Consider the following 24,576-nt stretch of genomic DNA (forward strand, 5'->3'; position numbering starts at 1 on the left):
AGTAGTAAAGATGTGAGAGATCACCGATGATAACAACAAATTAAATGAACAAAAAAGGGAGGCCACATTACCATGTCTAAATTAAACACTATTTGATAGAAATCCTGCAGTGAGCAGAGGTTTATAAAATGTTTATCCATTTCATTTTTCGGCTAGTGGCAGTCTTAGCCAGAAACTTTTCTATGACAGGGTTTATCAATATTTTTTCATATTATATACTGAGAACAGCAGAGAGACTTGTACTAAAGCCAGTTGCCTTACAGCCAGACAAAAGACAGTGAGAATTGGGAATGACAAAATTACAAAGACAGAGTAATTTTTGTGTGTATTTTTTGGTCTTAAAGAAGCAGTCCCATCTATATTTTTATTACATCTGTATGCATATAATTTTGTGTAAGTGTATTAATATATTGTTAGGTGTCAAGTTCCTGCCGCTGCACAGGGGGAATCTCGAACCATCTCCGCTGCGGTCTCCCATTCTCCTCCAGCCGCAGTGGAGCCAGCTCAGCAGAGATGTTGGTCCCAGCATCTATCTCAAGCTGATACTGTGTGGCTGGTTACTGCTATCCTTCCACGCTGAGCCATTGTAACCAGTACTGATCAGCGGCGAGAGGACGTCCCTGGGACTAAGTCCTGCTTTTCTTCTTCTGAGCATGCTCAAGGGACGACCTCTCATTGGAGGTTGGGGGTCACATGCTCAGGTCCTGTAGCAGCTCCTATTGGACCACTAGGAAGGTCCCAGAGAGCTTCAACTATAAATGGTTCACATGGCCATGCGCTAGTGTAAACTTATTATCATGTGTGTGTGGATGTATGCCTGTTGATGGATGGAAGCTCCGAATCATCAGCATCCCTAGTGTTGTTGACTGTTCGCAAATGGTGGAAGCTACCCAGCACCTGACAGTGCTATCCCGCACAGCTAGCACACGATACAGCGTCTGATAGCAGTGACCGCCAGTGCGGCACCGTGCGCAAATAGAGTGCTTTCCTGCCCAAGTCTGGGTGGTTAGTGACGTCCGCCAGAGCGGCACTGCACGCACTCTTGTGGAGTAAATTATTAGTTCTATTAATCTCTGACACCCCAGTAGCAGTGTCGAGCGCAAGAGGTCTAGAGGAACTCTTTCCCTGTGTCTTGGGACAGAGTTCTGTTACTCGTTGCTTGTGCTTTTTGTACGGCACCGCGGCCCTGTGACACAACAGGGTTCATTTCCTTCATACCAGGTGAAGCTAACCCATGTGTGTATCCACATTATATTGCCATATAGTCCATTATTACTTAGAAGCAGATTCCATCTCTGCACGGTGGACCCCAGGCTGCGAACGTACCTTATATCATCCTTATAATTATTTGGTGCGTTCTGCTAGCCCTAATATTACACTAGCGCCAGGGTCTGGATAGTAATGGTGGACAAACAGAGACAGCAGCAGTACATCCAGCAGCTGGGGGGCGGGTTGGTGGCTCTCGAGCGCACAACCCCGGATGTGGATGTTACCGCAGTAGCTGTTCAGGCTGCTAGCGTGCTGCAGCTTGTTTGTCCACTGCCACACCTGCTCCGACTTTATCCCGCCTCCCGCTCCAAGATAAATACTTTGGCAACAGCAAATCATGCAGAGGATTCGTGAACCAATGTGCGATACACCTTGAGCTCCTGGCTGCACATTATCCCTCAGAGTGGGCTAAAGTGGGATTTATTATTTCTCTCTTGTCGGGCAGGGCGTTGGAGTGGGCTACGCCGCTGTGGGAGCGTGACGATGATGTGGTGCAGAGTGCTCCAGGGTTCCGGAGCACTCTGAAACAGGTCTTTTTGGGACCTCAAGTCACCCATGATACTGCGCTCCAACTGCTGGCACTGACACAGGGCTCATCCTTAGTCAGCCATTTTTCCGTCCACTTCCGGACTTTAGCATCTGAGCTGGAGTGGCCAGATAAAGCCTCTGTATTTTGGAGGGGGCTGGCTGATCATGTGAAGGTCGCTTTGGCCACTAGGGAGATTCCTGCCACACTGAAAGAGGTAATAGTGGTATCAACTCGCATCGACCTCCGTTTTAATGAGCGAAGGTTGGAGCAAGCCCAGTGTAGGCAGAGGTTTGGCTGGCTCCCACCGTCACCAAACCTCTGGAATTTGCAGTTCAGGTGTCCAAGCCATATGAGGACATGGAGGTGTCATGAGCGGGATCTACGTCCCGGACCGCTCCTGCACACAAGGTCTGTCATGTCTGCCAGCAGTCAGGACATCTTGCCTCCAGATTTTCCCAGCGGTCGGGAAAACATGGCGATGTTTTCCTACAAACTGTCCTTCAAGGGGGCAATTACCATAGGCCCATCGACTCTTACAGTAGAGCTATTCATGGATTCCAGAGTGGAGGGCAATTTTATGTTATCTGCCTTTGCCCATCGGCATGCAATACCCCTGGTGATGCTAGCCAAACCTGTGACCGTAAGAGTGGTAAATAGGTCGACACTGCCCTCACAGATAACACACCAGACCATCCCATTTACCTTATCCATATCTCCATCCCATGAGGAGATTACGTCCCTGCTATTTATTCCCGAGGGAATTGATGCAGTCCTGTTAGGGATACCAAGGATATGCTATCAATCTCCTCATATTCAATGGTCTTCAGGGAGAATTCTGGGATGGAGTGAATCTTGTGAAGGTAGATGTCTGAGGGAGTGCATTCAGGTTGCTACTACTGAAGGACCCGCAGATCTTTCCTCTCTCCCCAAGCACTATTGGCCCTATGTGGATGTGTTCTCCAAGAGGGCTGCGGACACCCATCTACCCCACCGCCCCATGACAGTCCTATTGACCTCTTGCCTGGTGCAGAGCCTCCCCGGGGTCGAGTCTATTCCCTGTCTCTCCCGGAGACAAAGGCGATGACCCAATACATTCAGGAGAATCCGGCAAGAGGATTCATTAGGAAGTCAGTGTCACCTGCAGGGGCAGGGTTCTTCTTCGTGCAGAAAAAGAATGGAGAATTATGTCAGTGCATAGATTACAGGGGTCGTAACGCCATCACCATTAAGAACAAGTACCCTCTGCCCCTGATATCTGAGTTACTCAATAGGTTGCGGGGAGTGAGGGTATTTAATAAGCATGATCTGCAGGGTGCTTACAACTTGATTTGCATATGTGAGGGGGACGAATGGAAGACGGCATTTAACACCAGGTTTAAATTTGGTTTGTTTACAGACTGCCCAGGGGCTAAACTCTCACCAGGCTAAATGGTCCTTGTTCTTCTCCAGCTTCCACTTCACCGTCCACTATCTTTCCGGGGAGAAGAATATCCATGCCGACGCTCTCTCCTGCTCTGTAGTGTCATCAGTAGAGGAGGAGGAGCCTCAGCTAATTGTCCCTTTGGAGAGCCTGAGGATCGTGGCCCCGGTTTTGCTTGAGTCTGTGCCTCGGGCAAGACTTTTGTGCCATCTAATTTGTCACTGGAGGTTCTCTCTCGGGCTCATTTGTCCTGGGTGGGTGGACATTTTGGGACCAAGAGTATATCTGAGCTTCTAGCGAGGATGTACTGGTGGCCGAATATGGCCAGTGATGTCGGAGACTATATTCAGGCGTGTGTCTCCTGCAGCAAGAATAAGTCTTCTCGACAAAGGCCTGCTGGGCTACTTTACCCCCTGCCGGTGGCAGACAGGTCCTGGAAAATGGTTGGGATGGACTTTGGGGTGGACTTACTCAAGTCTCGTAGCTGCACCATTATTTGGGTAGTCACCGATCATTTTTCCAAAATGGTGCTCTTGGTGCCTCTTCCGTTGCTAACTTCTGCATGGGCCTTGGCAGCATTGTTTATTAAGCATGTTTTCCACCTACACGGTATGCCAGACAAAATTGTCAATGACCGGGGTCCCCAGTTTGCGTCTCGGTTCTGGAAAGAGCTTTGTTGCCTTCTCAGCATTGAGCTGAATCTCTCTTCAGCATACCATCCTGAGACGAATAGGTTGGTAGAGAGGGCCAAACAGACCCTGGTCACATACCTGCGACATTTTGTCTCAGCCAGGCAGGATGACTGGGCATCCTTGCTTCCTTGGGGGGAGTTTGCGCTGAACAACGCCGTAGCTGACTCCACTGAGCAGACCCCATTCCTCCTTAATTACGGCCAGTTCCTGTACCCATGCCCATGTCTTCAGCAAACTACAGGGTGGCTGTGGAGGCACGTGACATTTGGGACCGCACACAGGATGCTATCCGGGCCTCCAAGGAGAGAATGAGAGCCTCCCCTGATGCACATCAGTGCCCCGCTCCGACCTTTGCTCCTGGTGATTTAGTGTGGCCATAACATCAGGCTGCGAGTTGAGTCCACTAAGTTTGCGTCTCGCTACCTAGGCCCCTTCAGGGTCCTGGAACAGGTAAATCCTCTGGTCTACTGTCTGGCCCTTCCTCCACGCCTAGACATTACCGACACCTTTCATGCATCCCTCCTATAGCCCATCCACATGTCCCAGTTTTCTGAGTCATCTGCCGGGACATCGGGCTCGTCCACGGGTGAATACGAGGTGAACGCCATCATAGGGTGTAAGGTTGTACGTGGTAAAAAATTCTATTTGGTGGATTATAAGGGTCATGGTCCAGAGGACAGGTCCTGGAAGCCTGTTGAGCACATTCGGGCTCCGCAGCTCATTGCTGCCTTTGAGTATAGCAATGCCCAAGGAGGGGGTAATGTTAGGTGTCGAGTTCCCGCTGCTGCACAGGAGGAATCTCGAACCATCTCCACTGCGGTCTTCCATTCTCCTCCAGCTGTAGTGGAGCCTGCTCAGCAGAGACATCGGTCCCAGTGTCTGGCTCAAGCTGATACTGTGTGGCTGGTTACAGCTGTCCTTCCACGCTCAGCCATTGCAACCAGTACTGATCAGTGGCGAGCAGACGTCCCTGGGACTAAGTTCTGCTTTTCTTCTTCTGAGCATGCTCAAGGGATGACCTCCCATTGGATGTCGGGGTCACATGCTCAGGTCCTGTAGCAGCTCCAATTGGACCACTAGGAAGGTCCCGGAGAGCTTCCACTATAAATGGTTCACATGGCCGCACGGCCATGCGCTAGTGTAAACTTATTATCATGTGTGTGTGGATGTATGCCTGTCGATGGATGAAAGCTCTGAATCATTCGCATCCCTAGTGTTGTCGACTGTTCGTGAATGGTGGAAGCTACCTAGCGCCTGACAGGGCTATCCCGCACAGCTAGCACATGATACAGCGTCTGATAGCAGTGACCGCCAGTGCTGTGCCGTGTGCTAATAGAGCGCTTTTCTTGCCCAATTATGGGTGGTTAGTGGCATCTGCCAGAGCGGCACCACTCTTGTGCAGTAAATTATTAGTTCTATTAATCTCTGACACCCCAGTAGCGATGTCGAGTGCAAGAAGTCTAGAGGAACTCTTTCTCTGAGTCTCAGGACAGAGTTCTGTGACTTTTTGCTTGTGCTCTTTGTGCGGCACCGCGGCCCTGTGACGTAAAAGGGTTTGCTTCCTTCATACCGGGTGAAGCTAACCCGTGCGTGTATCCACATTATACTGCCATATAGTCCGTCATTACTCAGCAGCAGGTTCCATCTGTGCACGGTGAACCCCAAGTTGCAATAGTACCTTATACCATCCTTATAATTATTTGGTGTATTCCGCTAGACCTAACATATATTCACCTACTACTGCTCTCTCCGGTGTCCAGCACCGTTCTGCTGTGCTTCTCAGTGACATCAATGAAATTGCTAGTTGCTGGGTCACTCTATGTTCTATGTATGAGCCAGAAGTGTCTTTTACAATATAAGCCTATAGAGCAATGATCTTAAGCACCATGGGCTTATATTGTAAAAGCCACTTCCGGGTCACCAGAGAGCGGTGGTACAATACTTTACATGCACATATACACACCTTAAATAAAAAATAAAATAAAAATGACAGTGCTTCTTTAATTGTAATATGTGACAAAATAAAATAAAATGAGGAGATTAATTGAGGAATTACTGAAATATTTGTAAATTTATTGTGCATTTTGTTTGCTTGTTTTTGTGTTTAAATGTTTAATGGCTACATTTCACTTTGTAATATATGCTACAGGCAAATCAGGTCTGTTTTTTAAAGGATATATCTTGGAGAAATATGCTTCTTTCTTCAATTGCAATCAATTTTTGAGTCCTGCACTGATCACTCTAAAAAAACTGCTCAAATCTGTCAACAAATCTGCCTTTAGTGTGGAATCAAATAACATCACCTCCTTTAATATTCTACGTAGAGAGGAGGGCATAAGGAGCTGGAGGGACACAAGAGCAGTGAGAAGGAGAAATTTCTGTATCTTATAGTGGAAAAGGGAAAACTACTAAAACAAGTGACATAATAAAAGTGAATCCTCATTTACATACATGGCAGTTTATTATGGATTATTCTCAAAAGATACATGAAAGTGTTTTTACACTTTAAATTGGTCAAAATGGTTCTCAATGTTTTTTCATCGAATCAGACCATATACTTATATGGTATACTTTTTAGAATGACGGATTTAAAAAAAATACTTTCTGTCCTTTTGTAGAATGACCTGCGGCCGTTTTTCATTTTTGTCTTTTCGTTTTTCGCTCCCCTCCTTCCCAGAGCCATAACTTTTTTATTTTTCCGTCAATATGGCCATGTGAGGGCTTGTTTATTGCGTGCCGAGCTGACGTTTCTAATGATACCACACTTGTGAAGATATGTTCTTTTGAACACCCATTATTGCATTTGAATGCAATGTCGCGGCGACCAAAAAAAACATAATTCTGGCGTTTCAAATTTTTTTCTCGCTACGCTGTTTAGCGATCAGGTGAATGCTTTTCTTTTACTGATAGATCGGGCGATTCTGAACGCGGCGATACCAAATATGTGCAGGTTTGATTTTTTTTTATTGTTATATTTTGGATGGGGCGAAAGGGGGGTGATTTAAACTTTCATATTTTTTTTATTTTTTTTCATATTTTTAAAAACATTGTTTTTTACTTTTGCCATGCTTCAATAGCCTCCATGGGAGGCTAGAAGCTGGCCCCACTCGATCGGTTCAGCTACATAGCAGCGAACATCAGATCGCTGCTATGTAGCTGAATTGCAGGTGTGCTATGAGCGCCGACCACAGGGGGGCGCTCACAGCAGGCCGGCATCAGTAACCATAGAGGTCTCAAGGACCTCTATGGTTACCATCCTGACACATCGCTGACCCCCGATCATGTGACGGGGGTCGGCGATGCGCTCATTTCCGGCTGCGCGGCCATTAAATGCCGCTGTCAGCGTTTGACAGCGGCATTTAACAGGTTAAGAGCTGCGGGTGAATCGCGATTTCACCCGCCACTATTGCGCGCACATGTCAGCTGTAGAAAACAGCTGACATGTCGCGACTTTGATGTGGGCTCACCGCCGGAGCCCACATCAAAGGGGGAGACACCACATGCGCAGTAATAGTACTGCTCATGTCTTGAAGGGGTTAATCCTGACATTGTTTTTGCAGAAAATATGTGGTACATATGGTACTTGATATGAATACAGAATAATATCAAATTCTAAGAAACATTTGCAATTCATAATGCTAAATATAGTTATCCCAGTTATTAATGACAGCATTTTACATTATTAGCTTTAGAAAAGATGCTTTAAAAATTTGCAACAAAATCAGAATATTACCTATCCTACAAACTACTTTTAACTATGTAAATAAGTGTTGACTTATTAAAAATGTGTCACCTAGATTTTTGCTATAAATCAATACAAGTTACAGAAACACATTATTTTTATTGTCCAGCTCTGTTAACAGCATTCAGTGAAACCTAGGATTTACAGCAGGCACATGAACATGGGAATCTGGAGTCTGGAGATAACTTATTATCTTCTTTGGGAGAGTATTTTAGACCTGCTATGTGACCCCTGCAGATCACATTGTACAGGGAAAAGGAGAAGGCAAGCTGTGTTCATCTACATTATTGTAAACCTGTCTATGATTAAAATGAAATACTACTGAAAAGTGATGTCTAAAAAACAAAGTATCAGCCCACCATATTTTTCTAAAACTCAACATTGAAATTTCAGTATTGGCGCCACGCCCAGAAATACATGCACTTAGATGCCTTGGCATTCTATAAATGAGATTATTAAAGTTGTCTGAGGAATGTTCTGCCACTCTAACTGCATTTGGACAAGCAAGTCATCAAGATCCGCTGCTGGCAGCTCCCTTTGCAATTCCCAAGGTTTAGAAGATGAGATTAATACTGTTGTTTCTATTTTTGAACATGACACCAAGCTATGTAATATAGTGCAGTGCTTGTAACAAATTCATAAGTTACATACTGACTTTGATATCCAAGTGGTTCAGTGTGGAGAAATGTAAAGTTATGCACCTGGGCGATAATATGCAGGCATCATATTTTATAGTGGAGTAAATCAAGGAGAGTGACTTTTAGAGAAGGATCTGGGTGTACTTGTAGATCATAAACAAAATAATAGAATGCAAAGTCAGTCAGCATCTTCTTAGGCCAACAGGTAAGGCCAGCAGGGTATTGCCATGTATTAATATAGGGATGGACTCATGAGACATGAATATAATACTTCCACTTTATAAAGCTTTAGTGTGACCTCATCTGAAATTATACAGTTCAGTTCTGAGCACCATTTCATAGGTATGAAAACCTATAGTTAGAAAAATGTACAAAGAAGAGCCATAAAACTGATGGCCATTCTGCATCTTAATTATAAGGAAAGATTAAAGAACTAAATGCATTTAGCCTTGAGAAGTGATGACTAATGGTGGGGTGGGTATGAATAATTTTTAGAAGTACATAAATGGCCTATACAAAAAGTATGGTCAAAATGGTCAAAAACTGTTTACTGTAAAACTCCCTGAATAAAAGAGGGTGCACTCACTCCACCTGGAGAAAGAAAGGATCTCTAGAGGAGATGGGGCTTTTTTACCATAAGAGCAATTGATCTTTGAAACAGCCTACCTCAAGAGCTGGTCTTAGCGGGAAATGTCGGTAGTTTAAAAAATGCTTTAAAAGTTTGGAATAAGTATTAAAAAAGGGCCACACTGGCTAACAATCAAGTTTCATCTAGAACATGGCAATCCGTATTTAAAGAAAAAGAAAGCTTCCATGAAGACCATCTGACCTCATATTTGGAAAGAGTTATTTTTAAAGAGTAAATGATAATTCAAAGGTGTTGTGAACTGAGATTCTATTAATATCAACTACTGTAGGGATAACAGATGATTTCCATTTGACTGCAATCAGCATTTTGGTAACTGCAAAAATATGTATAATTATGTATCTATTTTCTCTAGGAAGTAAATCTGCATCAAAAGAAAGAAGGTAAAGTTATGTTTTATTCTATTTTTTTCTGATGAATCTTTTCTGTTTTTCCTTTTCTTTTCCACCGCCCTCTTTTCCAGTTTATTTTTATTCCTCCCTTCTTTTCCTTATTATTTCCTTCCTCCTTCCTCATTTCCTTTCTCTCCTTTCTTCTCTCTCTCCTCTTTTTTCCTCCCTATTTAATCCCGACGTTTTCCTTGATTTTCCATTTCCCTTTATATAGTTTACTAGCTATTGAACCCGTTCTACGCCCGGGTGGCGAGCATTTATATTGGTATATGGTCTCCATCCTGGTATGTGCTGCTCCATCCTGCGCCCCCATCCTGTCATGTGCTGCTCCCATCCTGCGCCCCCATTCTGTCATGTGCTGCTCCCATCCTGCGCCCCCGTTCTGTCATGTGCTGCTCCCATCCTGCGCCTCCATTCTGTCATTTGCTGCTCCCATCCTGTCATTTGCTGCTCCCATCCTGCGCCCGTTCTGTCATTTGCTGCTCCCATCCTGCGTCCCCGTTCTGTCATTTGCTGCTGCCATCCTGCGCCCGTTCTGTCATGTGCTGCTGCCATCCTGCGCCCGTTCTGTCATGTGCTGCGGCCATCCTGCGCCCGTTCTGTCTTGTGCTGCGGCCATCCTGCGCCCGTTCTGTCATGTGCTGCGGCCATCCTGCGCCCGTTCTGTCATGTGCTGCGGCCATCCTGCGGCCGTTCTGTCATGTGCTGCGGCCATCCTGAGCCCGTTCTGTCATGTGCTGCTGCCATCCTGCGCCCGTTCTGTCATGTGCTGCTGCCATCCTGCGCCCGTTCTGTCATGTGCTGCTCCCATCCTGCGCCCGTTCTGTCATGTGCTGCTGCCATCCTGCGCCCGTTCTGTCATGTGCTGCGGCCATCCTGCGCCCGTTCTGTCATGCGCTGCGGCCATCCTGCGCCCGTTCTGTCATGTGCTGCAGCCATCCTGCGCCCGTTCTGTCATGTGCTGCGGCCATCCTGCGCCCGTTCTGTCATGTGCTGCGGCCATCCTGCGCCCGTTCTGTCATGTGCTGCTGCCATCCTGCGCCCGTTCTGTCATGTGCTGCGGCCATCCTGCGCCCGTTCTGTCATGTGCTGCGGCCATCCTGCGCCCGTTCTGTCATGTGCTGCTGCCATCCTGCGCCCGTTCTGTCATGTGCTGCTCCCATCCTGCGCCACCATTGTATTATATGCCCCCCGCTCCAGTGTGTATGCCCCCGAATGCTGCTGCCATATAAAAAAAAAAAAAATACCATACTCACCTATCGTCCGGCTCCACTGCAGGTATGTCTTCAAGAAAATGGCGCCAAAAAGCGGAGACTGCGCAGGCGCCGATTCCGGCAGCAGGAATCGGCGCCTGCGCAGTCCGCGCTTTCCGGCGCCATTTTCTTGAAGACACACCTGCAGTGGAGCCGGAGTGTGTCTTCAAGAAAATGGCGCCGGAAAGCGCGGACTGCGCAGGCGCCGATTCCGGCAGCAGGAATCGGCGCCTGCGCAGTCCGCGCCCTCCGGAGCCGGGAGCAGAGGAGCCGGGAGACGGAGCCGCAAGCAGCGCTGGAACCGGGAAAGGTGAGTATACTTACCCTCCCTCCTGGCGGTCCCTGACTCTCCGGTGGAGATCGCAGTATGCGTTCAGTGCTTACGCATACCGCGATCTCCTGGGAGCGTCGCTCTGTGAGGCCCAGACTGCGCCGGCGCTTGCGCTTGCGCAGTCTATAGAGGCTTCGGACAGAGTGACGCTCCCAGCGTTATATTATAGATATAGTTAGTGTGACAATTTACCATGTTATTAAAGTTAATTTGTGTTGCTTATTATATATGTTTATTATGCTTTTTCCTTTTCCCCTGTTATATATTAAAAATCCCTATAATAAAAATTAACACAAAAACTGCTTAGATGCATTTTTTAGAAAAAAAGTAACATAAATGATTAAATGAATATTTAAGGTTATTTTTTAAATGTTTAGTATAGTGGATCGACAATTGATATCAAGGAGGGAAAGATTAGCTTTTTTTTTTTTTTAGCAGACTAGAATATGCATTGTGTATATGTCTCTTCCCTTTGTCCTCTCCCATTCCTTGGTTGAACTTGATGGATATTTGCCTTTTTTCAATTGTATTAGCCATGTAACTATGTTATCTATGTAATTATGACACAGATATGTTTTAACTTATCTTTAACCCCTTTCTGCCATTAGACGTACTATTGCGTCCATGTGGGGTGGGCTTTACTTCCCAAGGACGCAATAGTACGTCATATGCGATCGGCAGCGCTCACGGGGGGAGCGCCGCCGATCGCGGCCGGGTGTCAGCTGTTTATCGCAGCTGACATCCGGCACTATGTGCCAGGAGCGGTCACGGACCGCCCCCGGCACATTAACCCGCGGCACACCGCGATCAAAGATGATCGCGATGTGCCGGCGGTACAGGGAAGCACCACGCAGGGAGGGGGCTCCCTGCGGGCTTCCCTGAGCCCCCCGCAGCAACGCGATGTGATCGCGTTGCTGCGAGGGTCTCACCTCCCTCCCTGCTCCCTCCAGCCCCGGATCCAAGATGGCCGCGGATCCGGGTCCTGCAGGGAGGGAGGTGGCTTCACAGAGCCTGCTCAGAGCAGGCACTGTGAAGCAGCCTGCACTCCTATCAGATCAGTGATCTGACAGAGTGCTGTGCAAACTGTCATATCACTGATCTGTGATGTCCCCCCCTGGGACAAAGTAAAAAAGTAAAAAAAAAAAATTTCAAATGTGTAAAAAAAAATAAAAAAAAATATTCCAAAATAATGAAAAAAAAAAAAAAAAATTATTCCCATAAATACATTTCTTTATCTAAATAAAAAAAAAAAAACAATAAAAGTACACATATTTAGTATCGCCGCGTCCGTAACGGCCCGACCTATAAAACTGGCCCACTAGTTAACCCCTTCAGTAAACACCGTAAGAAAAAAAAAAAAAAAACGAGGCAAAAAACAACGCTTTATTATCATACCGCCGAACAAAAAGTGGAATAACACGCGATCAAAAAGACAGATATAACTAACCATGGTACCGCTGAAAACGTCATCTTGTCCCGCAAAAAACGAGCCGCCATACAGCATCATCAGCAAAAAAATAAAAAAGTTATAGTCCTGAGAATAAAGCGATGCAGAAATAATTATTTTTTCTATAAAATAGTTTTTATCGTATAAAAGCGCCAAAACATAAAAAAATTATATAAATGAGGTGTCGCTGTAATCGTACTGACCCGAAGAATAAAACTGCTTCATCAATTTTACCAAACGCGGAACGGTATAAACGCCTCCCCCAAAAGAAATTCATGAATAGCTGGTTTTTGGTCATTCTGCCTCACAAAAATCGGAATAAAAAGCGATCAAAAAATGTCACGTGCCCGAAAATGTTACCAATAAAAACATCAACTCGTCCCGCAAAAACCAAGACCTCACATGACTCTGTGGACCAGAATATAGAAAAATTATAGCTCTCAAAATGTGGTAACGCAAAAAATATTTTTTGCAATAAAAAGCGTCTTTCAGTGTGTGACGGCTGCCAATCATAAAAATCCGCTAAAAAACCCGCTATAAAAGTAAATCAAACCCCCCTTCATCACCCCCTTAGTTAGGGAAAAATTAAAAAAATGTATTTATTTCCATTTTCCCATTAGGGCTAGGGTTAGAGTTAGGGCTAGGGTTAGGGCTAGGGTTAGGGCTAGGGTTAGGGCTAGGGCTAGGGTTAGGGCTAGGGTTAGGGCTAGGGTTAGGGCTAGGGTTAGGGTTAGGGCTAGGGTTAGGGCTAGGGTTAGGGTTAGGGCTAGGGTTAGGGCTAGGGTTAGGGCTAGGGTTAGGGCTAGGGTTAGGGCTAGGGTTAGGGCTAGGGCTACAGTTTGGGTTGGGGCTAAAGTTACAGTTAGGGTTTAGATTACATTTACGGTTGGGAATAGGGTTGGGATTAGGGTTAGGGGTGTGTCAGGGTTAGAGGTGTGGTTAGGGTTACTGTTGGGATTAGGGTTAGGGATGTGTTTGGATTAGGGTTTCAGTTATAATTGGGGGGTTTCCACTGTTTAGGCACATCAGGGGCTCTCCAAACGCGACATGGCGTCCGATCTCAATTCCAGCCAATTCTGCGTTGAAAAAGTAAAACAGTGCTTCTTCCCTTCCGAGCTCTCCCGTGTGCCCAAACAGGGGTTTACCCCAACATATGGGGTATCAGCGTACTCAGGACAAATAGGACAACAACTTTTGGGGTCCAATTTCTCCTGCTACCCTTGGGAAAATACAAAACTCGGGGCTAAAACATATTTTTTGTGGGAAAAAAAAAGATTTTTTATTTTCACGGCTCTGCGTTATAAACTGTAGTGAAACACTTGGGGGTTCAAAGTTCTCACAACACATCTAGATTAGTTCCCTGGGGGGTCTAGTTTCCAATATGGGGTCACTTGTGGGGGGTTTCTACTGTTTAGGTACATTAGGGGTTCTGCAAACGCAATGTGACGTCTGCAGACCATTCCATCTAAGTCTGCATTCCAAATGGCGCTCCTTCCCTTCCGAGCTCTGCCATGCGCTCAAACGTTGGTTTCCCCCAACATACGGGGTATCAGCGTACTCAGGACAAATTGGACAACAACTTTTGGGGTCGAATTTCTCCTCTTACCCTCGGGAAAATACAAAACTGGGGGCTAAAAAATAATTTTGGGGGGAAAGATTTTTTTTTTTAATTTTCACGGCTCTGCGTTACAAACTGTAGTGAAACACTTGGGGGTTCAAAGCTATCACAACACATCTAGATGAGTTCCTTAGGGGGTCTAGTTTCCAAAATGGTGTCACTTGTGGGAGGTTTCTACTGTTTAGGTACATTAGGGGCTCTGCAAATGCAATGTGACACCTGCAGACCATTCCATCTAAGTCCTCATTCCAAATGGAGCTCCTTCCCTTCCGAGCCCTCCCATGCGCCCAAACAGTGGTTCCCCCCCACATATGGGGTATCAGCGCACTCAGGACAAATTGGACAACAAATTGTGGGGTCGAATTTCTCCTTTTACCCTCGGGAAAATACAAAACTGGGGGCTAAAAAATAATTTTTGTGGGAAAAAATTTTTGTTTTATTTTTACGGCTCTCCATTATAAACTTCTGTGAAGCACTTGGTGGGTCAAAGTGCTCACCACACCTCTAGATAAGTTCCTTAGGGGGTCTACTTTCCAAAATGGTGTCACTTGTGGGGGGTTTCTACTGTTTAGGTACATTAGGGGCTCTGCAAACGCAATGTGACACCTGCAGACCATTCCATCTAAGTCTGCATTCAAATGGCACTCCTTCCCTTCTGAGCCCTCCCATGTGCCCAAACAGTGGTTCCCCCCACATATGGTGTATCATCGCACTCAGGACAAATTGGGCAACAAATTTTGGGGTCCAATTTCTCCTGTTACCCTCAGGAAAATACAAAACTGGGGGCTAAAAAAATAATTTTTGTGGGAAAAAAATTTTGTTTTATTTTTACGGCTCTGCATTATAAACTTCTGTGAAGCACTTGGTGGGTCAAAGTGCTCACCACACCTCTAGATAAGTTCCTTAGGGGGTCTACTTTCCAAAATGGTGTCATTTGTGGGGGGTTTCAATGTTTAGGCACATCAGTGGCTCTTCAAACGCAACATGGCGTCCCATCTCAATTCCTGTCAATTTTGCTTTGAAAAGTCAAACGGCGCTCCTTCCCTTCCGAGCTCTCCCATCCACCCAAACAGTGGTTTACCCCCACATATGGGGTATCCGCGTACTCAGGACAAATTGTACAACAACTTTTGGGGTCCAATTTCTTCTCTTACCCTTGGGAAAATAAAAAATTGGGGGCAAAAAGATAATTTTTGTGAAAAAATATGATTTTTTATTTTTACGGTTCTACATTATAAACTTCTGTGAAGCACTTGGTGGGTCAAAGTGCTCACCACACCTCTAGATAAGTTCCTTAGGGGGTCTACTTTCCAAAATGGTGTCACTTGTGGGGGGTTTCAATGTTTAGGCACATCAGTGGCTCTTCAAACGCAACATGACGTCCCATCTCAATTCCTGTCAATTTTGCATTGAAAAGTCAAACGGCGCTCCTTCCCTTCCGAGCTCTCCCATCCGCCCAAACAGTGGTTTACCCCCACATATGGGCTATCAGCGTACTCAGGACAAATTGTACAACAACTTTTGGGGTCCAATTTCTTCTCTTACCCTTGGGAAAATAAAAAATTGGGGGCGAAAAGATAATTTTTGTGAAAAAATATGATTTTTTATTTTTACGGTTCTACATTATAAACTTCTGTGAAGCACTTGTTGGGTCAAAGTGCTCACCACACCTCTAGATAAGTTCCTTAGGGGGTCTACTTTCCAAAATGGTGTCACTTGTGGGGGGTTTCAATGTTTAGCCACATCAGGGGCTCTCCAAACGAAACATGGCGTCCCATCTCAATTCCAGTCAATTTTGCATTGAAAAGTCAAATGGCACTCCTTCGCTTCCGAGCTCTGCCATGCGCCCAAACAGTGGTTTACCCCCACATGTGGGGTATTGGCATACTCAGGACAAATTGTACAACAATGTTTGGGGTCCATTTTCTCCTGTTACCCTTGGTAAAATAAAACAAATTGGAGCTGAATTACATTTTTTGTGAAAAAAAGTTAAATGTTCATTTTTATTTAAACATTCAAAAAATTCCTGTGAAGCACCAGAAGGGTTAATAAACTTCTTGAATATGGTTTTGAGCACCTTGAGGGGTGTAGTTTTTAGAATGGTGTCACACTTGGGTATTTTCTATCATATAGACCCCTCAAAATGACTTCAAATGAGATGTGGTCCCTAAAATAAAATGGTGTTGTAGAAATGAGAAATTGCTGGTCAACTTTTAACCCTTATAACTCCCTAACAAAAAAAAATTTTGGTTCCAACATTGTGCTGATGTAAAGTAGACATGTGGGAAATGTTACTTATTAAGTATTTTGTGTGACATATCTCTGTGATTTAATTGCATAAAAATTCAAAGTTGGAAAATTGCGAAATTTTCATAATTTTCGCCAAATTTCCGTTTTTTTCACAAATAAACGCAGGTTATATCAAATAATTTTTACCATTGTCATGAAGTACAATATGTCACGAGAAAACAATGTCAGAATCACCAGGATCCATTGAAGCGTTCCAGAGTTATAACCTCATAAAGGGACAGTGGTCAGAATTGTAAAAATTGGCCCGGTCATTAACGTGCAAACCACCCTTGGGGGTAAAGGGGTTAAAGAGTCACCACAATTTTAATTTTTATTTCAGAAATCAATAGTATACATGAAATTAAGCAACTTATTTTGCAGTATATTTTAGCAGACAAATCTCCTTCTAGTATTCTGGGAGTGATACCTTTATTGGCTAACCAGAAAATAATATGCTTGCAAGCTTTCAGAGCACAGAGGCTCCTTCTTCAGGCGCATTACAGATGATTCTGTAATCTTGCCTGAAGAAGGAGCCTCTGTGCTCTGAAAGCTTGCAAACATATTATTTTCTGGTTAGCCAATAAAGGTATCACTCCCAGAATACTTCTGTCATCATTGGGCAGAAAAGTATTCACATCGATTTTTCTGGCTAACAAGGTACCACAATACAATTTGTTATTGTACATCGCAATTTATGGGTAAAATCTGTATTCAGTAAAGACAGATTGTTACATTACGACAGTAGGAGATGGCAGTTACTGCTGATAAGATTCTTGGTAGATGGGAGGAAGAGGTAAGAGTTCTGCCTCCAGCACCTCCCCCCCCCCACATTCCCTCCTACTTCCCACTTCCCTTTTTTATAGAACCTTATCAGCAGCAATGGAAGCTGTATCATATGTGGACAGAAATGACCAGTTTGTCATGTGTTTTGAGTTAAAGATTATTGGGAGTGAAGACACCCACAACATAGATTTATGATCTTACCCTTAACAACACTGTTACACATATCAACATTTTTAAGGCAAAGTTGTGTTATAAATCATCTCTGCATAATACATGCACAATATAACAATTCCAGGTTGCAGTTACAGAGGCACTCAAAAAATTGTTTTCTAGGTCAGGTATTATAAGCAGCACTTGCAGGGTGTAACAACTATAGTAAGTGCACAATCACACCTATATTTACAAGTTAATTTTATGGTCCATGTGCACTTCTGATGTGTGCAAATATTGAAAAGTACTAATTGAATTCAAAGAAACCCCAAAAAAGTCATTACGAACGATGAAGTGGAACACGTGATGTACCATTTCTCTGGTCAAAAGTTTTCCGTTGAACTCTTACTATGCAGTTTATTTGAAGGTAAGTCTACACCTTAGTTTCTTTTTTTTATTTTTTCAAGTGGCAAATATTGACTGAGTCTTGTTTTCATGTAAAAAAGGGATGCATACAAATGAATGAATAAAAAGGAATTTAAGGGGATTGTCTGGGACTAAACTAATGTTTATATCTCATGTTAATGACCATATGATAGGTTATTAATATGAGATCACTTGGGGTCTATCTGACTCCTTCCCACACACACTGATCAGCTGTAAACTGTGCCCGCAGCCTCAATATGAGAGATCATTAACCCCTTCATGACCCAGCCTATTTTGACCTTAAAGACCTTGCCGATTTTTGCAATTCTGACCAGTGTCCCTTTATGAGGTAATAACTCAGGAACGCTTCAACGGATCCTAGCGGTTCTGAGACTGTCTTTTTGTGACATATTGGGCTTCATGTTAGTGGTAAATTTAGGTCAATAAATTCTGCGTTTATTTGTGATCAAAACGGAAATTTGGCGAAAATTTAGAAAATTTCGCAATTTTCACATTTTGAATTTTTATTCTGTTAAACCAGAGAGTTATGTGACACAAAATACTTAATAAATAACATTACCCACATGTCTACTTTACATCAGCACAATTTTGGAAACAAAACTTTTTTTTGCTAGGAAGTTATAAGGGTTAAAATTTGACCAGCGATTTCTCATTTTTACAACGAAATTTACAAAACCATTTTTTTTAGGGACCACCTCACATTTGAAGTCAGTTTGAGGGGTCTATATGGCTGAAAATACCCAAAAGTGACACCATTCTAAAAAATGCACCCCTCTAGGTACTCAAAACCACATTCAAGAAGTTTATTAACCCTTCAGGTACTTCACAGCAGCAGAAGCAACATGGAAGGAAAAAATGAACATTTAACTTTTTAGTCACAAAAATTATCTTTTAGCAACAATTTTTTTATTTTCCCAATGGTAAAAGGAGAAACTGAACCACGAAAGTTGTTGTCCAATTTGTCCTGAGTACGCTGATACCTTACATGTGGGGGTAAACCACTGTTTGGGCGCACGGCAGGGCTTGGAAGGGAAGGAGCGCCATTTGACTTTTTGAATGAAAAATTGGCTCCACTCTTTAGCGGACACCATGTCACGTTTGGAGAGCCCCCGCGTGCCCAAAAATTGGAGCTCCCCCACAAATGACTCCATTTTGGAAACTAGACGCCCCAAGGAACTTATCTAGATGCATAGTGAGCACTTTGAACCCCCAGGTGCTTCAAAAATTGATCCGTAAAAATGAAAAAGTACTTTTTTTTCACAAAAAAATTATTTTAGCCTCATTTTTTTCATTTTCACATGGGCAACAGGAAAAAATGCATCCTAAAATTTGTTGGGCAATTTCTCCTGAGTACACCAATACCTCACATGTGGGGGTAAACCACTGTTTGGGCACATGGTAAAGCTCGGAAGGGAAGGAGCGCCATTTGACTTTTTGAATGAAAAATTATCTCCATCGTTAGCGGACACCATGTCGCGTTTGGAGAGCCCCTGTGTGCCTAAACTTTGGCGCTCCCCCACAAGTGACCCCATTTTGGAAACTAGACCCCCCAAGGAACTTATCTAGATGCCTAGTGAGCACTTTAAACCCTCAGGTGCTTCACAAATTGATCTGTAAAAATGAAAAAGTACTTTTTTTCACAAAAAAATTATTTTCGCCTCAATTTTTTCATTTTCACATGGGCAATAGGATAAAATGGATCATAAAATTTGTTGGGCAATTTCTCCCGAGTACATCGATACCTCACATGTGGGGGTAAACCACTGTTTGGGCACACGGCAGGGCTCGGAAGGGAAGGCGCGCCATTTGACTTTTTGAATGGAAAATTAGCTCCAAATGTTAGCGGACACCATGTCGCGTTTGGAGAGCCCCTGTGTGCCTAAACATTGGAGCTCCCCCACAAGTGACCCCATTTTGGAAACTAGACCCCCCAAGGAACTTATCTAGATGCATATTGAGCACTTTAAACCCCCAGGTGCTTCACAGAAGATAATAACGCAGAGCCATGAAAATAAAAAATAATTTTTCTTTCCTCAAAAATGATTTTTTTAGCCTGGAATTTCCTATTTTGCCAAGGGTAGTAGGAGAAATTGGACCCCAAATGTTGTTGTCCAGTTTGTCCTGAGTACGCTGATACCTCATATGTGGGGGTAAACCACTGTTTGGGCGCACGGCAGGGCTCGGAAGGGAAGGCACGCCATTTGGCTTTTTAAATGGAAAATTAGCTCCAATCATTAGCGGACACCATGTCACCTTTGGAGAGCCCCTGTGTGCCTAAACATTGGAGATCCCCCACAAATGACCCCATTTTGGAAACTAGACCCCCAAATGAACTAATCTAGATGTGTGGTGAGGACTTTGAACCCCCAAGTGCTTCACAGAAGTTTATAACGTAGAGCTATGAAAAAAAATATATATATATTTTCTCAAAAATGATTTTTAGCCTGCAATTTTTTATTTTCCCAAGGGTAACAGGAGAAATTTAACCCCAAAAGTTGTTGTCCAATTTCTCCTGAGTACGCTGATACCCCATATGTGGGGGTAAACCACTGTTTGGGCACATGCCGGGGCTCGGAAGTGAAGTAGTGACGTTTTGAAATGCAGACTTTGATGGAATGCTCTGTGGGCGTCACGTTGCGTCTGCAGAGCCCCTGATGTGGCTAAACAGTAGAAACCCCCCACAAGTGACCCCATTTTGGAAACTAGACCCCGAAAGGAACTTATCTAGATGTGTGGTGAGCACTTTGAACCCCCAACTGCTTCATAGAAGTTTATAATGCAGAGCCGTGAAAATAATAAATGTTTTCTTTCCTCAAAAATAATTATTTAGCCCAGAATTTTTTATTTTCCCAAGGGTTACAGGAGAAATTGGACCCCTAAAGTTGTTGTCCAGTTTCTCCTGAGTACGCTGATACCCAATGTGTGGGGGTAAACCACTGTTTGGGCACACGTCGGGGCTCAGAAGGGAAGTAGTGACTTTTGAAATGCAGACTTTGATGGAATGGTCTGCGGGCGTCACGTTGCGTTTGCAGAGCCCCTGGTGTGCCTAAACAGTAGAAACCCCCACAAGTGACCGCATTTTAGAAACTAGACCCCCCAAGGAACTTATCTAGATATGTGGTGAGCACTTTGAACCCCCAAGTGCTTCACAGACGTTTACAACGCAGAGCCGTGAAAATAAAAAATCATTTTTCTTTCCTCAAAAATGATGTTTTAGCAAGCATTTTTTTATTTTCACAAGGGTAACAGGAGAATTTTGACCCCAGTAATTGTTGCGCAGTTTATCCTGAGTATGCTGGTACCCCATATGTGGGGGTAAACCACTGTTTTGGCACACGTCGGGGCTTGGAATTGAGGGAGCACCATTTGACTTTTTGAATACGAGATTGGCTGGAATCAAAGGTGGCGCCATGTTGCGTTTGGAGACCCCTGATGTGCCTAAACAGTGGTAACCCCTCAATTCTACCTCCAACACTAACCCCAACACACCCCTAACCCTAATCCCAACTGTAGCCATAACCCTAATCACACCCCTAACCACAACCCTAATTCCAACGCTAACCCTAAGGCTATGTGCCCACGTTGCGGATTCGTGTGAGATTTTTCAGCATCATTTTTGAAAAATCCGCGGGTAAAAGGCACTGCGTTTTACCTGCGGATTTTCCACGGATTTCCAGTGTTTTTTTGTGCGGATTTCACCTGCGGATTCATATTGAGGAACAGGTGTAAAACGCTGCGGAATCCGCACACAAAATTGACATGCTGCGGAAAATACAACGCAGCGTTTCCGCACGGTATTTTCCGCGCCATGGGCACAGCGGATTTGGTTTTCCATAGGTTTACATCGTACTGTAAACCTGATGGAACACTGCTGCGAATCCGCAGCGGCCAATCCGCTGTGGATCCGCAGCCAAATCCGCACCGTGTGCACATAGCCTAATTCTAAAGGTATGTGCACACACTGCGGAAAACGCTGCGGATCCGCAGCAGTTTCCCATGAGTTTACAGTTCAATGTAAACCTATGGGAAACAAAAATCGCTGTACACATGCTGCGGAAAAACTGCACGGAAACGCAGCGGTTTACATTCCGCAGCATATCACTTCTTTGTGCGGATTCCGCAGCGGTTTTACAACTGCTCAAATAGAAAATCGCAGTTGTAAAACCGCAGTGAAATGCGCAGAAAAAATGCGGTAAATCCGCAGCGGTTTAGCACTGCGGATTTATCAAATCCGCAGCGGAAAAATCTGCAGAGGACCAGAATACGTGTGCACATACCGAAACCCTAACCCTAGCCCTAACCTTAGCCCTACCCCTAACCCTACCCCTAACCCTAACCCTAACCCTAACCCTACCCCTAACCCTAACCCTAGCCCTAACCCTAGCCCTAACCCTAGCCCTACCCCTAACCCTACCCCTAACCCTAGCCCTAACCCTACCCCTAACCCTATTCTAACATTAGTGGAAAAAAAAAATTCTTTATTTTTTTTATTTTCCCTACCTATGGGGGTGACAAAGGGGGGGGGTCATTTATTATTTTTTTTATTTTGATCACTGAGATATAATCTATCTCAGTGATCAAAATGCACTTTGGAACGAATCTGCCGTCCGGCAGATTCGGCGGGCGCACTGTGCCCGCCATTTTGGAAGATAGCGGCGCCCAGGGAGAAGACGGACGGACCCTGGCAGGATCGGTAAGTATGATGGGGTGGGGGGAGCACGGGGGGGGATCGGAGCATGGGGGGGTGGATCGGAGCGCGGGAGGGGTGGAACGGAGCACGGGGGGTGGAACGGAGCACGGGGGGGTGATTGGAGCACGGGGAGGGTGATTGGAGCACAAGGGGAAGCGGACAAGAGCACGGGGGGAGCGGAGCACAGGACGGAGGGGAGCCGGAGCAGTGTACCAGACAGATCGGAGGGCTGGGGGGGCGATCGGTGGGGTGGGGTGGGGGCACATTAGTGTTTCCAGCCATGGCCGATGATATTGCAGCATCGGCCATGGCTGGAATGTAATATTTCACCAGTTATAATAGGTGAAATATTACAAATCGCTCTGATTGGCAGTTTCACTTTCAACAGCCAATCAGAGCGATCGTAGCTACGGGGGGGTGAAGCCACCCCCCTGGGCTAAACTACCACTCCCCCTGTCCCTGCAGATCAGGTGAAATGGGAGTTAACCCTTTCACCCGATCTGCAGGGACGCGATCTTTCCATGACGCCACATAGGCGTCATGGGTCGGATTGGCACCGACTTTCATGACGCCTACGTGGCGTCATGGGTCGGGAAGGGGTTAATATGAAATTGGTGGGGTCCAATATCACCGCCCCCCATCAGTCTGGTATAATCTGTAATCAATTGAATGGGAGATAATGTCCAGAACTCTGAAGCAGCCACTTTAGCGTTCTGCCCTTTACATTGGGTATATCTGGTTCCTGACACTGATCAATGGGAATGCCAAGTGTTTAACTCCCAAAATACTCATATTGATGACCTATCTTATTGATAGATCATCAATTGCTTAGTGCTGGACAAACCTTTTCAGAAATGAATGATCAAGAACAGAAAATAACCTTGTAGCATAGAAACTACGCCTCTGAGGTTTGGATGACAAGTAAAGGAAACAAGTAAAGAAAAAATCAAGAAACTTCCTAGGTCCATTATTTAACATTTAGTTTTGAGAATAGCAAATTAATTGTTTTTCTGCTGTCTGTTATAGTCAGCACAGTGTTTAACTTTGTTTATATGCAAATTGCCTCTTCTGCGAAAAAGAGGACTTAAACTCTATAGAGCCACCTATTGGAAGTAGCGATCCTACATGTCACAATCAACCCTTTAACGAGTCGTGCAATATGACTTAAGATAAAAGCCAAATCAGTATCTCAATTCGCAGACACGGTGTTTCGGGCTGTTGGCTGTTTAACTTTGTTTAAACATCAAACATAAATTATTTGACTATTATTACTTTCCCCTTGAAATAGACAGAGGTCATGAATGCCATAGACTAACAAAAGGCTGAAAGCTCAGACTTCCTAAAGAATACCATAAATAATAAATCATCACCTAAACCTACACTGAAAACAAGACCATTGAAATTTAAATAAACATACTGTGCATGAGAATATCAAGCTTGCCATTTCTACAAGTGCAGTTAAGTGCTGGAAGGACATGATAAAATGTTATAATGATTTTTCAGGTTTCCTGGAACATTTTCTCCAAGAAGTATTTATAAAATTATAAGTCAAGTAAGAAATTAGCTAGTCACAGACTCTGTACTATAGGGTTAAATGCAGGATACACTGAGCCAGGCTGTGTCCTCAGTGGAGGTTGTCATGAAGCTAATTAAGAGTTTTCCTGAAGGTGATATTTTTAAGAAAGCTGCCACCTGCTTCCAAATCTGAGAGCTGATTTATATTTATTTATACAGCTCTTGGCTGACAATGCTGTGTCACACAAATAACTTAGCATTAGGAGTAAGTAAAGCTTTACCATTTTCTTTTATATTTTTTGACCTTTTAATTACAAGCAGATTAGTGGGTTCTTGCAATAAAAGGCACTCAAATATAAAAAAAAGAGATGAAGGTATAGTTGCTTTTTAATATCAAAGGGAACCTGTAAGCAAGGAAAATACTATGCCATTTATACACAGTATTCTATAAAGCAGGAGGAGTTGAACAGATTAATCTATTACAAAGAAAAGATTGAGTGTGACATGTAAGAGTTTAGCAGGCAGCCAAAATTTGAAGGTTTATTCAGGATTTTGCTTATGTTTCCCTATTTGATTAAGAAATTTCAGAAAGGCAGTTTCTAACTACCTGTCTGGTTTGCCAGGCACCAATCTCTGTTGGCTCAGAATGGTCCAAGAATGCTCCTGACGGTGATTCGGCTCTTTCATTTGAAAACCACATCAACAGAGCCTCTCTCCCTCTTTTG

At 44.3% G+C, this 24,576-nt stretch overlaps 1 protein-coding gene across 1 annotated transcript in view; it reads right to left on the reverse strand.

Moving 5' to 3' along the window:
• Nucleotides 1-24,576, reverse strand: part of MYO16 (myosin XVI) — a 701,007-nt gene that overhangs the window by 70,052 nt on the left and 606,379 nt on the right. The gene's annotated exons all lie outside the window — the stretch shown is intronic.

This window comes from Ranitomeya imitator, chromosome 3, assembly GCF_032444005.1.
Source record: "Ranitomeya imitator isolate aRanImi1 chromosome 3, aRanImi1.pri, whole genome shotgun sequence".
In the NCBI taxonomy this organism is placed as follows: domain Eukaryota; kingdom Metazoa; phylum Chordata; class Amphibia; order Anura; family Dendrobatidae; genus Ranitomeya; species Ranitomeya imitator.